The 17765-nt window shown below is 43.9% G+C and overlaps 1 protein-coding gene across 1 annotated transcript in view; it reads right to left on the bottom strand.

Moving 5' to 3' along the window:
- Positions 1-17765, bottom strand: part of LOC126538330 (uncharacterized) — a 680380-nt gene that overhangs the window by 212386 nt on the left and 450229 nt on the right. The window lies entirely within an intron of this gene.

Below are 17765 nucleotides of genomic sequence, written 5' to 3'. Positions count from 1 at the left end.
CTGTAATTTAGACTTGCAATGAAAGTATTGGTAAGAATTTTGCTAAAATAATTTAACGTAAAGGAATTAAGTAATAGAAACTATGGATAATTGTAGAAAATCAGCAAGGTACTCTTTTTGTCTCTCTAATAAAATTGTAAACAGCAAGAAAAGCATCCCTGTGGCTGGTTCCCAGTGAAGTTGCCCCAAAAGAAAGAATGTTTGTCGAGGTTAGTGATAGGCCAAGTTTGGTAAATGAGTATTCTAATATTCTTCTTTGTCTTAGAAAGCGGCGGCATGAGAGAAAATAATGTTCAATAGTTTCAGGTGCACTGCAATAAGAACATAGAGGGGACGTCGCGAGACCAGACCTGTGTAAGTAAAAATTTAGAGGAGGTATACGGCATCTCAATTTTGTAAAAGATACTTCCAATTGCCTTGAAGGACACCAATTAATATTCCATGGGAAGCCAAGATGGTGGAATTCAGAACACGGTGTTAGCATGGATATTGCAGAATTTTGAGATATAGCGAAATTTCTGTACCTTGCCGCGGTGACATAAGCTGATGTCGGCAAAACAGGTATGATAGGGCCGTTAAGGGATGCTCGTGCGAGTGAATCTGCCATTTCATTCAAGTGCAACCCACGATGTCCCGGTACCCAAAGCAAACCTACTTTTCGTAAGTACGGAGGTATGGAACGAAATGTTCTTTGAATTGCTGAATTTAATGATGCAGTTAGTGCGGTGCATACAGATAGCGAGTCGGTCATGATAACAGCTAATGGGTCTTTTTGGGGGAGTTTTCGTAATGCTAATATAATCGCTAATAGTTCTGCCTGAAATATAGGTGTGAAGTCGAGAAGGCGAAGGGAGTAGGACCATTGAAGAGATTCAGAGAAGATCCCCACTCCTGCCTTCTCATTGCAAACAGAAGCGTCAGTAGCTACTACGTTGTCAGTGGTTAGCTGGTGCAGGTGGCCGTGTAAGATATTAATTAAACATTGCCTTGGTAATAGTTTTGCCTGATTAGGAAATATGTCCTCGAACTCAATTTTGAGGTCTGTAAAGGCATCATTTGAATGGTAAACTTGGCGTATGGATACATCCAGTTTTTGTAACTGTGCTTGTACGAATACTATCTGAGGGCTGTGCAATCTCGACCACGATACTTGGAAAAACTCAGCAGGTTCAGTGATAAAGGCATATTGCGTACGTCTTTTTGAAAACTCATAAATTTTTAAAAATGTCTGAACCGTAAGCATGCGGAATCTGCAATCTAGGGTGGGTATATGAGCTTCCTGATATAAAACAGCATTGGCAACAAATCTAGGAAGCCCGAGGCATGACCGTAGTGCTTCTCTTTCCAAAAGTATGAGAGGTTTAATTTTGTAGGCGGGGCCACCGGAAAGTATCACGCAGCCGAATTCTAATATGGGCCGAACATACATTTTATAGATCATCAGTAAGGTATCCCTGCGTAGTCCAGAGCGACGGTGGCTGAGCCGGCGGAGCATAGCTACGGCTCGTTCTGCCTTTGTTTTAATATGTTCAATGTGACTGCGCCAGGTGAGTTTGCCATCGTAAATGACACCAAGGTACTTGACTTCTTGTCTACCATTTTATTCTCACTTCCTTCTTCTCTTCGCCTGAACACAGAATCCTGCGCTTCTTCATCTTCTATTCCAAGGCTCATACCGCTTCAATTATGATTTCCATACCGCGACTTATACCCGCAACAGGGGATCGTGCACGAAGCACATCCGCATGTTGATAATGATGATTATAATTTCAATGCTATGGCAGATACCCACAACAGGGGATTGGGCACGAAGCGCATCCGCATGTTTATAATGATCATTATGATTTCCATACTATCGCACATACGCGCCACAGGGGATCAGGCACGAAGCGCATCCGCATGTTGATAATGATGATTGTAATTTCCATAATATGGCACACGCCCGCAACAGGGGATCGGGCACGAATCAGATCCGCATGTTGATAATGGTGATTTGGTGATTATGGTTTTCATACTATCGCACATACCCGCAACAGGGGATCGGACACGAAGGCATCCACATGTTGATAATGATGATTATGATTTCCATACTATGGCACATACCCACAACAGGGGATCGGGCACGAAGCGCTTCCCCATGTTGATAATTATGATTATGATTTCCATACTATCGCAAATACACACAACAGGGGATCGGTCACAAAGCGCATCCCTAGGTGGATAATGATGATAATGATTTCCATACTATCGCACATACCCGCAATAGGGGATTGGGCACGAAGTGCGTCCGCATGTTGATAATGATGGCTATGATTTCCATACTATCGCACATACCCGCCACAAGGGATCGGGCACGAAGCGCATCCGCATGTTGATAATGATGATCGTGATTTCCATACTATGGCACATACACGCAACAGCGGATCAGGCACGAAGCGCATCCGCATGTTGATAATGATGATTACAATTTTCATGCTATGACACATACCCACAACAGGGGATCGGGCACGAATCGCATCCGCATGTTGATAATGCTGCTGATGATTTTTATACAATGGCACCTATACCCCCAATGGGCGATCGTCCAAGAAGCGGCCGGTACATTTAAAGCTACTAAGAAATGTGAAAATGTAAGCCGATATAATATTTGACACATTTTGTGGCACGGGTGACCGAGAGCTCATGCGCGCGCCAGCTTACGCCAAGCAGGAAGGAATGTAATGGGCATATTTTGTAGCATTTTATTAAACGCTTCATGAAAACCTCACTTCACTTAAATTACAACTCGTGCGTTTGATCTGCATAACCTGTTTTAAAAATTTAGAGTACCAAATTCTCCAAAAGATCCTCAAGTGCATTTGCAGTCGAATTCTCAAACTCGCACACTCCTGCTCTTGCTGCTGCTGCTCCTGCTGCTTCAGGGTTATTCTATGCCAAGTGTCCCAGACGAGTCGCTCGACCATCTCAGATTTTGAGTTAAATAATGATGGCTAATTACTACCTTCATCAGATTGATTTCCCTAGATATTTATTTATTTACAGTTACTGCAGGCCCTTACTCAGGGCTATAGTACGAGTCAAATACGAACATTTACAAATCAAATGTTTTGTACATAGAAAATTGTACATTGAAACACAAGAAGGGACGATAAAATAAGATTAATAACACCAAGAGGTAACAGCATTAACCGCTGAAGATAACATAGATACAAAGTAAAGTATATTACTTACAAACAAAGATATCTCCAATGTGTTTTGTGAAGAAATCAATTGATGAGGATGAAACGGCTTCTTCCGACAGGGAGTTCCATTCTTTGATAGCTCTTGGAGAAAAGCTATACTTGAAACAATCGGTATGAATAACAGGGGGACGAATAAACAATAAATGACGATGTCTAGTGGTTTCACTGGAAAGAATTTCAAGAAAGTCTGTATACCTAATATGAACATGATGATGAATTATTAGGTAAAGATATTTAAGTCTTTCATATTTAGTTCTAGCCTGTAATGTCGGTAGGTCTGCCTGTACACAAAGTTGGGACAAGTGACTGCCAGACGCTGTATACTTTCGATTTTTGATATATTTATAGCAGTGTAAGGGTCCCAGAGAACCTTTGCATATTCAATTATAGGTCTAATTAATGTTTTATAAGCTAGACGTTTTGTTTCTTGAGTTGCGAATGGTAAATTACGCCTCAGACACCAGAACGACTTGTTGGCCTTGGCACACACATAACCTACATGGTGGTTCCAGCGAAGATCAGTTGTCAAAATCATGCCCAGATACTTATGCTGCTCAACTCTTATAAGTCATGATTATTAATAAAATAAGAGTAGTTTAAGTAATTTACCTTTCTAGAGACTTTCATAACTACAGTTTTTAACAGATTTAGCACCATTTGCCATTCATCACACCATTTCTTTATCTTCTGTAAATTTGCGTGTAATTTATCCTTGTCTCCAACTGTAATAATTTTACTGTATATAATGCAGTCATCTGCAAAGAGCCTGATGGAAACGTCTATTTCATTCGGGAGGTCATTTATAAATAAGAGGAATACAAGGGGCCCAAAACACTTCCTTGGGGAACTCCAGGCTTAACACATGAAATCTGAGACCGCGTACGATTAATTTCGACATTTCGCTCGCGAGAAAGAAAATAGGAGAGAACCGTTGTGTAATAGAAGCATTTTTGAACATAATATCAATTTTTCCTAGTCGTTTACGGTGAGACACTTTATCAAATGCCTTCGCAAAGTCCATGAAGAGCATATCCGTCTGTCCTCGAGAGTTAATAGTTGCTGAAAGATCATGGGCTAATTCGATGAGCTGAGATGTGCATAGGCCTTGACGAAAGCCATGTTGGTGGATAGAAACAAGTTATATTCATTAATATAATTTAACAGATGTTTCGAGATAATATGTTCAAGCAACATTGAACAGGTACTGGTAATTGATAACGGGCGATAATTTGCTAAATTGTCAGCACTGCCGCTTCTGAGGATAGGAATCACTTTAGCTTGCTTCCATACTTTTGGTGAAAAACCGCTTTGAAGTGAAGACTGAAAGTTAATGCAAGATATTTAGAATTCCATTCGGCGTAGCGATAAAGAAACTCGTTCGCGATGCCATCAGGTCCAGGGCTTTTCTTTATGTTCAAATGAAGCAAAAGGTTGAGCACACCTTATTCGGAAATTTCAACGTCAGCAATAGGCGGCCTGTGAGATGGAGATGCAATACTCGGCATGATACCGTTATCATCTGTGAACACAGATGCAAAATAATAATTGAAACTCTCAGAAGAAGGATGCTCTAGATTGTGTCGTTGAGCGAGCATTCGATGATGGATTATTATACCTCCAAAATTTACCCGGTGCTTCTTTTACAAATTTTGTGATTGTGATGCCAAAGAAACTTTGTTTGGATGCTTTCACAAGTATCTTAAGATTCCTTCCAAGACGTCGAATAGTGGATTGAGTCTTAGTGCTAGGATTCTTTTTATAATTCTTACGTTTTCGTTTTAATTGTCTCTTTAAGTGTATTATTTCTCTAGTTATCCAAGGGCTTCTATTGCTAGTTTTCTTTATACGCTTAGGTGGGCACGGTGGACCAGGAACTGCCATGACATTGACGGGAGCCTTGTTCTTCGTTGTGCAGGGCTTTCTTGGATTCGCCGTGGTATCAACTTCTGTTCATCAACGTCTCGGCGAACATCCTTTCTGCGATGTGCGCATATGCACCATCGGCGGTGATATCGCACCTCAAATCTCGTCATCTCCAGACGCAACCCTGCTCCTAGCGGCCCCCTTTGAGCGCAGCGCTGTGACGTCATCGGTGGTCACCCGTATAAAAGAAGCGCCGCAGGAATTTTCCTTCTGTGGGCACGGTGGACCAGGAACTGCCATGACATTGACAGGAGCCTTGTTCTTCGTTGTGCAGGTTGGTTCCGATACAAGCTCCTTGAGTAGCGATTATCGTGGTGTTATGGTCCTGCCGTGCCCACGGCGATGCATTGCTATGGCTTATGAATGTCTAGTTGTGTGTAAATTGCTACTTTGCGGTGATGTTGAAGTAAATCCCGGCCCTACACAGACCGAGATGCTTAAGCAGTTATTAGAGGGGCAGGATACTCTTCGTAACGATATACAAGAACTGCAAACGCATTTCTTGAAAACTGAGAAGCTGGTTTTGGAACTTTACAGCATGCTTAACAAAATGCAGACGCAAATCATGCAAACAATTGATACCCCAGCAACAAACACCTATAGCTTACAGTCTATTGAGCACTTGATCAGCTTCCAGGCTAAAAAGCTTACAGATCGTGAGGATCGAAGCCGACGATCAAATCTGATAATTCATGGGATACCTGAAATTCCAAATGAGACAGAAAATGCACTCAAGGATAAAGTTGTTAAGGATGTATTTAAAGAAAAATTGAATGTACAGTGTGATTCTGTCGGTCGGATCCACAGTTTAGGAAAGCAAGGTGACAAGCGACCGGTAATTCTGTATTGTCAGAATTTTAATGAAAAGAAAGAAATACTGCAAAATTAAAAAAAAAACTGAAGGGAACTAGTATTTTCGTCCAGAACGACTACTCGCAATCTACCTTAAAGAAGCGCAAGCTTCAGTGGGAAAGTGCAAGAAACGATAAACTTCAAGGAAAGAAGGTGTCACTTATACACGACAAGCTCAAAGTAGACAGGCATGTTTTCTTTTGGGACGAATCGCAGAACAAACGGGTACAGGTTGCAGATAGTCGCTCTCGGCAAACGCAGTCGTGAAACAATGAACCTTCAAGGAATAAGCAACTGCGATTATTAAATATTAATGCTAGAAGTATTGTAAATAAAGCAGATTCCTTAGAAATACTGTTACTTCAACACGACCCTCACATTACTGTTATTACCGAAACTTGGCTTCGCGAAGAAATTAACGACCAAGACATCTTTCCTCCCTGCTATAGTGTTTATCGCATGGATAGGTCTTCTAGGGGAGGAGGTGTGGCGGTACTAATTAAAGATCCGATAGAGGCTGTCGTTCTGGACATAATACCTACGTTGGAATGCATATGCATAAAGGTATCTCTTTGGGGTTATACCCTCGTTATATTCGCAATCTACAGACCTCCTGACTCCCCTCCTGAATTTTTGCATGAATTACGGTCTTGTATGAATAACTATTTACACAGTAAGATTATCCTATTAGGCGATTTTAATTTGCCCGGTGGAGACTGGATGCGCCTTCAGCCTGGGCCACATCACAGTCAGAATATTAATGTACTCTTTGATATCATGTTAACACATGATCTCAGACAAGTTGTTCTTGAATCAACACGTGTGCAAGGTTCATCTTCAGTTTTGGACCTTGTTTTCCTAGCTCGGAAATTCGATGAATTCACGCAGGTGATCGAGCAGGGGCTATCCGACCACTGTCTTGTTTGTGTTGGCTTACAGCTTGCTTCCTGTGCTAAAACTAAAAAATCATCTGTCCATTTTGTCAAAGATTATTCTCGCGCGAACGACGCATGCGCGATTGATTACTTGGAAAATTGTCTAACTGATTTTGACGAAAATAATGTTAACTTACTTTGGACCCGCTTTAAGGACATGTGTCATTTTTGCCTTGATAAATTCATACCAAATAAGAAAAAACAAGTTCACAAGCAAACACCATGGATCAATCGCAACATCATTCATATGAAACGTAAAATTAAGAGATTAAAGAAGGCCCGTACGCAGCCAAACTTAATATCTGAACTACAAAACAAGCTTGCACTTGCCGTGCGTAAATCAAAGGATTATTATTTTAACTCATCTCTGCCTAATTTTATTACAAACGATCCAAGTAAATTTTGGAATTACATTGCCGAGAAGAAACCAATATCCCAAATGACAATAAATGGACAGATGGTTACGGAGAAGGTTGAACTTGCTCATCACTTTAATATGTTTTTTCACAGTGTCTTCTCAACTCCCAGTAATTGTTCACGTAACTGCCCAGCGTACCAACCATCTGATGTGAATTTTATATCGTATGCTGGTGTACTGTCTATGGTGCTGAACCTAAAACCGAAATGTTCAAGTGGGCCTGATAATATCCCTAATTTGTTTCTCCGTAGATATGTTGTAACCTTATCAAAGTTTCTTGTTATAATATTCCGTGCTTCATTATTGTCGTCTGAGTTACCAAATGACTGGAGAACAGCCCGAATAGCTCCAATTCATAAGAAGAGAGACCGTCTACTTGTAGATAATTACCGTCCTATTTCTTTAACGTCATCATGCTGCAAACTCATCGAACATATCACAGCAAAAAGCATAACCACATATCTAGAAAAACATTCAATTTTAACTAATTTCCAGCACGGGTTCAGAAGAGGGTATTCGACTGTCACACAGCTGGTCACTGTAGTTCATTCGTTTGCATCAACCCTTGACAAGAACGGACAAACAGACATAATTTTCCTTGACTTCCGTAAGGCATTCGATACGGTCCCTCATGATAAATTAATCCTAAAACTTCAAAATGCAGGAATCCCTCAGATGTTTATCTCTTGGATTTCAGCTTATTTGTCTAACCGGAAACAATTCGTTGAGATAAATGGCGAAAAATCGGGCTGCCTTCCGGTCACATCGGGTGTTCCCCAGGGCAGTGTGCTCGGTCCTCTTCTTTTTGTTCTATAGATTAATGATATTGTTACCACGGTTGAAGGTGGTGTGCAGATTCGATTATTTGCCGATGATTGCGTACTCTTTAAAGATATTGTTTCTCTCCATGATCAAACTAGTCTATGTTGTAGTTTAAATAACATTCTTGCACGGTGCGGGTGCTGGGGAATGACACTAAACACAGATAAAAGCGTACTACTGCGAATGACACATAAGAAATCACCCCTGCTTTACACATATAAGTTAGGTCCATCACCTCTTCGTGAAGTCACTAGCTATAAATACCTAGGAGTGACCCTTAACAATTCACTATCATGGAATGATCACATAACTAACACTTGCGCTTCAGCCTTCAGAAAACTATGCCTGCTGAGACACAAACTTAAGAAAGCGCCACCTAACGTTAAAATGCTATGCTACATCTCCCTAATTAGACCTAAGCTCGAATATGCTTGCATAGTTTGGGATCCATACACAAAAACTAATATCAATAGCCTTGAGAGAATTCAGAGAAAAGCGGTCAGATCTATATTTAACAAATTTTCCAGATGTGATTCCCCCACCGAACTTATGAAAATTAACAACCTTGAACCACTCGAACTTAGAAGAAAAAAACAGAGACGAATTCCTTAAACTACTTCACACTAACAATTTATCCCTTGACCCATTTGAACATGTATCGCAGTTATCGACCAGAACTACACGCCACCGCAGACATGATGCATTAACCCCTTACTTTGCAAGAACAAACACATATGTTTTCTTTTTTTCCTCGAACTGTAACCGAATGGAATTGTATAAATTGAATCTACTTCCTAATCTTGTCTTTCATTATTCTGTTTTTGTCAATCTGATTTTCTTTGTATGTACCATATGTCGCCCTCCCTGTTTGGACCACGTGTCCGCAGTATTCAATAAATAAAATAAAATATACAGCTTTATAGAAGACATGACCAAATTAGCAAAGTACTCCCATATTCGTGCTTAAAGAAAATCTTTCCTACCCCGTGAGGTGCTGTCAATGTTTGCTAAAACATGGTTCCGCATAAATATTTATATAAATGTTATTTTCGCGCCTAACGTTTCCCACAACGTCGTCTACTGAATATGAAAAGACTTATCTTGAGTATGCAAACGTGCTTATTGGCAGGTCATTCAGAAAATGACCCTTATGATCTCCGATTTCTTTCAAAAATCATCAAAAGTTACGAATTTTCTCTCACTAAGCTATTGTAATTTGTTTATTGCAATTAGGTTAGAGGACTGCCAGAGAGGTCTATACTACTCTAAAATTATTTAAGCGCCAATACGCTGTATTAAGTTTCTGTATATATGCCAAGCATACAAACATTTCACGTTAAGCCCACTTTCATTCACAATTTTCACATTGCGATAGGTCTCATAAAATTAGTACGCAAGGTTCATTACACGGGCCTGCTTATTGGGGCTCAATTTACGCCATTCTTCCAATTTTAGTTCTTGCTTTAGGCGAGATATGATTTTTTTTAATTTGTCCCCTGCTCCGCTTCCTTCCGGGCTACCACTTCACCGCAAAGCGCAATGGCTGTCTTGCTTCAGACGATCGGCGCGCGCAGTTTGGTAGTGTAGTGCGTGAAGATTCGACTGCGTTGCCCAGTGCCATTAAAATATTGCAATATTTCTCTTCGTGTTTTGTTTTGTTCGCTCCTCCCAGATTGCGCAAGAAGTCGAATGGTCGAGTAGAGTCGAGTCGAGTAGAGCTTTATAGAGTTGACTTATTTTTTTTTCTGACATTAGAAATTACACACCTCTCTGAGATGTTGGAAAAAACGCATGTGGGAGCGCATTAGCGAGAAAGTTTTGTACGAGTGTAACGTTCATTTCGAATTGGCGCCTACATGGTATGAAGATGTGCCTGGAGATCTTCAGCGCACGACTACGATCGCAAGGCGACGAAACGGTGCGTATCGGCAGTTAGGCGAATACCCGTGGGGGCGTTAAACTAACTGCAGAATCGTTGTCATCATCATCATTATTGTTTGCATGCGTTACGTGCACTGTAAGACGAAAGCCTCTCTCAATTTTTTTTTATTTTCTGCTGTCCTGTGCTCAACGAACACAACACTATCATCATCATCATCAGCCTGGTTATGCCCACTGCAGGGCAAAGGCCTCTCCCATACTTCTCCAACTACCCCGGTCATGTACTAATTGTGGCCGTGTTGTGCCTGCAAACTTCTTAATCTCATCCGCCCACCTAACTTTCTCCCGCCCTCTGCTACGCTTTCCTTCCCTTGGAATCCATTCCGTAACTCTTAATGACCATCGGTTATCTTCCCTCCTCATTACGTGTCCTGCCCAGGCCCATTTCTTTTTCTTGATTTCAACTAAGATATCATTAACTCGCGTTTGTTCCCTCTCCCAATTTGCTCTTTTCTTATCCCTTAACGTTACACCTATCATTCTTCTTTCCATAGCTCGTTGCGTCGTCCTCAATTTAAGTAGAACTCTTTTCGTAATCCTCCACGTTTCTGCCCCGTACGTGAGTACTGGTAAGACACGGCTGTTATAAACTTTTCTCTTGAGGTATAATGGCAACCTGCTGTTCATGATCTGAGAATGCCTGCCAAACGCACCCCAGCCCATTCTTATTCTTGTGATTATTTCAGTCTCATGATCCAGATCCGCAGTCACTACCTGTCCTAAGTAGATGTATTCCCTTACCACTTCCAGTGCCTCACTACCTATTGTAAACTGCTGTTCCCTTCCGAGACTGTTAAACATTACTTTAGTTTTCTGCAGATTAATGTTTAGACCCACCCTTCGGCTTTGCCTCTCCAGGTCAGTGAGTATGCATTGCAGTTGGTCCCCTGAGTTACAAGGCAAGGCAATATCATCAGCGAATCGCAAGTTACTAAGGTATTCTTCATTAACTCTTATCCCCAATTCTTCCCAATCCAGGTCTCCGAATACCTCCTGTAAACACGCTGTGAATAGCATCGGAGAGATCGTATCTCCCTGCCTGACGCCTTTCTTTATTGGGATTTTGTTGCTTTCTTTATGGAGGACTACGGTGGCTGTGGAGCCGCTATACATATCTCTCAGTATTTTTACATACGGCTCGTCTACACCCTGATTCCGCAATGCCTCCATGACTGCTGAGGTTTCAACTGAATCAAACGCTTTCTCTTAATCAATGAAAGCTATATATAAAGGTTGGTTATATTCCGCACAATTTTCTATCACCTGATTGATAGTGTGAATATGGTCTATTGTTGAGTAGCCTTTACGGAATCCTGCTTGCTCTTTTGGTGGACGGAAGTCTAAGGTGTTCCTGATTCTATTTGCAATCACCTTAGTAAATACTTTGTAGGCAACGGACAGTAAACTGATCGGTCTATAATTTTGCAAGTCTTTGGCGTCCCCTTTCCTATGGATTAGGATTATGTTAGCGTTTTTCCAAGACTCCGGTACGCTCGAAGTCAAGAGGCATTGCGTATACAGGGTGGCCAGTTTCTCTAGAACAATCTGCCCACCGTCCTTCAACAAATCTGCTGTTACCTGATCCTCCCCAGCTGCCTTCCCCCTTTGCATAGCTCCCAAGGCTTTTCTTACTTCTTCCGGTGTTACCTGTGGGATTTCGAATTCCTCTATACTATTCTCTCTTTCATTATCGTCGTGGGTGCCACTGGTACTGTATAAATCTCTATAGAACTCCTCAGCCACTTGAACTATCTCATCCATATTAGTAATGATATTGCCGGCTGTGTCTCTTAACGCATACATCTGATTCTTGCCAATTCCTAGGTTCTTCTTCACTGCTTTGAAGCTTCCTCCGTTGCTGAGAGCATGTTCAATTCTATCCATATTATTCTTCCTTATGTCAGCTGTCTTACGCTTGTTGATTAACTTCGAAAGTTCTGCCAGTTCTATTCTAGCTGTAGGGTTAGAGGCTTTCATACATTGGCGTTTCTTGATCAGATCTTTCGTCTCCTGTGATAGCTTACTGGTATCCTGTCTAACGGAGTTACCACCGACTTCTATTACACGCTCCTTAATGATGCCCACAAGATTGTCGTTCATTGCTTCAACACTAAGGTTTTCTTCCTGAGTTAAAGCCGAATACCTGTTCTGTAGCTTGATCTGGAATTCCTCTATTTTTCCTCTTGCCGCTAACTCATTGATCGACTTCTTATGTACCAGTTGCTTCCGTTCCCTCCTCAGGTCTAGGCTAATTCGAGTTCTTACCATCCTATGGTCACTGCAGCGCACCTTGCTGAGCACGTCCACATCTTGTATGATGCCAGGGTTAGCGCAGAGTAGCAGGTCTATTTCATTTCTAGTTTCGCCATTCGGGCTCCTCCACGTCCACTTTTGGCTATCTCGTTCGCGGAAGAAGGTATTCATTATCCGCATATTATTTTGTTCCGCAAACTCTACTAATAACTCTCCCCTGCTATTCCTAGTGCCTATGCCATATTCCCCCACTGCCTTGTCTCCAGCCTGCTTCTTGCCTACCTTGGCATTGAAGTCGCCCATCAGTATGCTGTATTTTGTTTTGACTTTACCCATAGCTGATTCCACGTCTTCATAGAAGCTTTCGACTTCCTGGTCATCATGACTGGATGTAGGAGCGTAGACCTGTACAACCTTCAATTTGTACCTCTTATTAAGTTTCACAACAAGACCTGCCACCCTCTCGTTAATGCTATAGAATTCCTGTATGTTACCAGCTATGTTCTTATTAATCACGAATCCGACTCCTAGTTCTCGTCTCTCCGCTAAGCCCCGGTAGCACAGGACGTGCCCGCTTTTTAGCACTGTATATGCTTCTTTTGGCCTCCTAACTTCACTGAGCCCTATTATATCCCATTTACTACCCTCTAATTCCTCCAATAGCACTGCTAGACTCGCCTCACTAGATAACGTTCTAGCGTTAAACGTTGCCAGGTTCATATTCCAATGGCGGCCTGTCCGGAGCCAGGGATTCCCCTGGCTCCGGACAGGCCGCCATTGGAATATGAACCTGGTCACAACACTATAGCGCCTCAAATTATATATTTTATTTGGCCAGTCAAATAAAATATATAACACTTGAAAATCGAAACTCCGCTTGCATTAAAAACGTTTAGCTCATGTAAGCTTTCCCGAAGCGACGTTTTTACTGTGACACCCTATATTCTTCTTTCCCCGTGTCATTTCCACCACTTGAGCCGAAGCCCTTGCCTGTGATTGCGCGTGAACATCTGCGCTACAGCGCCAACTCGGATTCGATTCTTCTTATTGGCCATAGATACACATTATGCTCAATACCAACCTTGATAGGCAGGCTAAGCCAGCCTGTTCCTACAACCCGCCGCCGCCACCACCATCCCCATGTGGTATTCAAGTGGCATATTGAACGAAGGAAAACATTTGGAGGATGCTTAAGCTTCGCCTTTAAGAGTGCAATGCCATAGCATTCAAAGATCCCTGACTCCTCCTCATGCTGCCCGGCAACTCCAGCTCATGTTACCGTAATGTTTATCCGGAAACGCTGGCAGCGAGCGCTATGCACGAAGGTGCGCTTTCTGGTAGAAACGCGGCCTCTTGAGTGCGCCGCGATGCGCCAGAGGCGAGCACCATATGCAGGTGTTGCGAGGAATCGAGCCTCCGAGATTTTTTCGCGCCGGCGCGCGCAAATCTCGGGTGCTGTGGCTGGTCTATGTATGGTAGAAACGCTGGATGGGCTTTGTGTTTGAGTTTCTGCGTAACAGAATTATGTTTTCTCGTATATTCAAATTACGATCCGACTCTATCATACCTGTAGGTTGTGTGTAAGTCGTATTTTACGATTTGTCTGAAGCATTTTACGTTGAGAAATTCAATTCGTTTAGTAACGTCTTTGCACTACACAGAGGGTCTGCGTGGTTGGGTATGCATAGTTGGGTTTGCCTGGTCCGATAGGAATATTTGTCGATACCACGGTCGACGTTGCACGTGGGACGCCGACGCCTGATTTTCTGCGACTCGGGGACCTTAACGCTATTGTGTTATAAACTATGAAAGTGCATTACGTCACGCAGCTGCCCTTGGCAAGCGAACTCTCCATGAAGGCCTTCCCTTCTCTTTTTCCCTAGCATTATTGGCTAAATACTCAGCGTATCGGCAGAGCACGTTTCGTTCCCCGTAGTTTTAATCAATACGCTCTTGCGCGGCTGCTGAGCCGCGGCTCTGCCTGCAGAGTGGAAGCACTAAAAACTTCCGCGGGCTCTGACGTGATGATCACGCGTTGGGCCGTTACGTACTGGTGATGCTATCTCCTAATTTTATTGCGATAGCAGTTATATTGCCACTCCATGTGAATTTCTGCCGCCGTCGTCGCCATGGCGTCACCGTGATGTTCTGTATAAAGTATAAGTCCGATAACACCGCGGCCGCGCCCTATGCTGTAGGTGATCCGCGAGGGTGAGGCAAGTATGGTGGCTTGATGCAGCGATGTCTTCTCGAGTTAGCAAAGGAAGAAGGCGGGGAGGGTGCCCGCCGTCTTCCCGAACGCGCAGGGTGGGGCAGGCGCATCTCCTTTCCTACTCAAGCCGCGGCGGCTGAGCCAATGGCTTAACGCAGCCGCGCATCCTACCTTGGAGGCAATGTGCGCTGGCTTAGTAGGCTAGCCGACCGCAGATAGCCGATGGCTTCGTGAGCGCTGTGTTCTCGCGCACCTAATTCGCGTCGAAGCGAGAGGCAGCACGAAGGGGAATCGGGTCCCCGCTGCGGCCGTTCTTCATCACGCCAGCGTTCTTACAGCGAGTGTCCGCGGTCATCGAGTCAGATGTGTTCGTGTTGGCCTGTGCACTCGTGACAACCTGCTTGTTAATTTAGTTTCTAAGCGAATGTTTACAGCAATTTAAGCAGTTAATAGAACCGCCAAACTTACTCTGTATAACTGTCTAGTAATATGCCATTGGCAACGATGCTTCGCTTGTCGAGCGAAACTGTGACATTTTTTTTTCCTTCCTCCAAGAGTTGCATCGACTATCACGCTTCACGTGGTCACCATCACAGAAGTGGCGCAGCCAAACACTCTTAAAGCGAAGCTTTCTGTGTCTCACTGATTCGTCCGTGAGAGCCGAAAATGCACTGCAGGAAAGCCAACTTACACATCTGCCTAGAACACTACTGTTTGCATTCGCAGTTGTACCGATAAGAGGACTAGGAATTTTGAATAGTAGAAAATAAAATGCCTATATGAAGACATAAGTTGCGGATATTTTACCTAAATATTATTTGATCATCGTTTCTATTTGCCCAGCAGCCTTAGGGAAACGAAGAGCAACTTATGTAGAGATTCCAGGGCACCCATAGAGTTCTTGTAACATAACAGGAGTGCGCATTTCATGACATTGCTTGCTCCATCGGCCGTGCCCGACGCATGCATCGATGGAATGCCACGTCTAGCTCACGTGAAAACATGAATGAAAGTTTACGAAACCAGGGATGTAATCGCTTTCCACAACATAAGTTTCAGTGCGCGGTTATTGACTTCACTGGTTTAGCAATGCTTCGTGCAAACGCGCTAGTGTCGTTGTAAGGGATCGTCCGAGAATACATGACCCGCCGTGGTTGCTCAGTGGCTATGGTGTTGGGCTGCTGAGCACAAGGTCGCGGGATCGAATCCCGGCCTCGGCGGCCGCATTTCCATGGGGGCGAAATGCGAAAACACCCGTGTGCTTAGATTTAGGTGCGCGTTAAAGAACCCCAGGTGGTCGAAATTTCAGGAGTCCTCCACTACGGCGTGCCTCATAATCAGAAAGTGGTTTTGGCACGTAAAACCCCATAATTAATTTTTTTAATTTAGAATACATGCCTATTACGTAAAGCCGGACACTTCTGCTTATATTAAGGCGAAGCTTATGTCCCACTGATTTGTCGGTCAGTGCGGAAAACGCACTGCAAGAAAGCCAACTTACACATCTGCGTAGAACACTACATTTTACATTCGCAGTTGTAGTGATAAGAACAATGTCATACTCTCTCCCAATGGGAAAGCGTCATGCTACCCAGACGAATTCTATATATCTACATTGCATTACACGCGTCACGCAATGCATTGCCGGCCGTCACCATGGGTAGGCCGCGGGTACAGCGCACGGCAGAAGAAGAGGCTGTCATACGCGAACGTAAGCGCGAGCGCGATCGTGCCCGTAAGGCCGATCCCGTGTATCGGCAACGGCGTGCCGAAGCCATGCGTATTCCTCGACAATCCGATCCGAGCGTGCGCATCAACGAGACGGAAGCCAGAAGTAGCCGCCGCGCTGATCCCGATCGGAATGTTCACGATCTGACCCTCGACGCCCTACTTACCGCGAGGGTGTGTCAGGCGCCGGATGCACATGAGCGGCAATCGAGACGCAACCAGTCGCTCTTCCATGGCGTTCAGCTTGGCTAGACCTTGGGGCATCGGAGGGCACACGTAACCGTTCGCAGTGCTGAAGGTAGATAGCTATATTCAGTTTGAATTGCAGTAAAGTTTCGTGCTCAACCATCTTTCCTTAAGGGGCTTTGATTTACGTTTTCTTTTTATTTTTTAGGGGCGCGGACACGCATTTCACCAGGATAGAGGCAGGTGAGTGTTACTGCACGCCATATTATGCAGCACCCCGGTGCACAGAAATTTCGGAGGAGGCCTGTAGCGTCCCCTCACCCTATCATGCTTATGCCCCTGCATCATAGCATTGAGCCGAAATATACGTCCATCGGCATACCGTCTGAAGTGTCGTTCTGGTCTAAGAGGAAAAGAAGACCACTTGTCGGTGAAACTGCGTAGATTCATTGTCTGTTTGGAACACCTCGATGCGGCCTACTGCAACAAACAGGTGCTGGCCTTCTTTTTGGCGCACCTTCTAATTTGCTTTTGATTAGCTGCGCGGTGGCCGGCGCCGCTTTCTACTGCCCCATTCGGAATGAACACCCCACGCCCACTAGTCTTCTGGCACACGCGCGCTCAGGTGTGTGTGTTGAAGTTTCGAAGGCTGGAGTGCGAAGAGCAATGTAGCAAAAAGACGGCATCATCATCACCAACCTATTCATGTCCACTGCAGGACGTAGGCCTCTCCCTGCGATCTCCAATTACCCCTGTCCAGCGCCAACCGATTCCAACTAGCACCCGCAAATTTCCTCATTTCGTCGCACCTACTAGTCTTCTTCCGTCCTCTCCTGCACTTCCCTTCTCTTGGTACCCATTCTGTCACCCTAATGGTCCAACGGTTATCTGGTCTGCGCGTTACATAACCTGCCCAGCGCCATTTCTTTCTCTTAATGTCTATTAGAACATCGTCTATACCCGTTGCTCTCCGATCCCAACCGCTCTCTTTCTGTCTCTTAAAGTTATGCCTAGCATTCTTCGTTCCATCGCTCTTTGCGCGGTCCTTAACTTGTTCTCAAACTTCTTTGTCAGCCTCCAAAGACGGCATAAAAGAAGTCAACTCTAAGAGCTCTCGCCCGATCTCTTGCCTCCTTGCGCACTCTGGGAAGAACGACAAGCACACACCACGGAGAGGAATTTTAATGGTAATTGGGACTCGGCAACGCAGTCCCTCGCGTGCTCAAGGTCGCGTACACTAACAAGCTGTGCGC

Source organism: Dermacentor andersoni, chromosome 4 (assembly GCF_023375885.2).
Source record: "Dermacentor andersoni chromosome 4, qqDerAnde1_hic_scaffold, whole genome shotgun sequence".
Taxonomy (NCBI): Eukaryota; Metazoa; Arthropoda; class Arachnida; order Ixodida; family Ixodidae; genus Dermacentor; species Dermacentor andersoni.
Note: the sequence above shows the minus strand (reverse complement) of the source record. Positions and strands in the feature narration are given on the sequence as shown.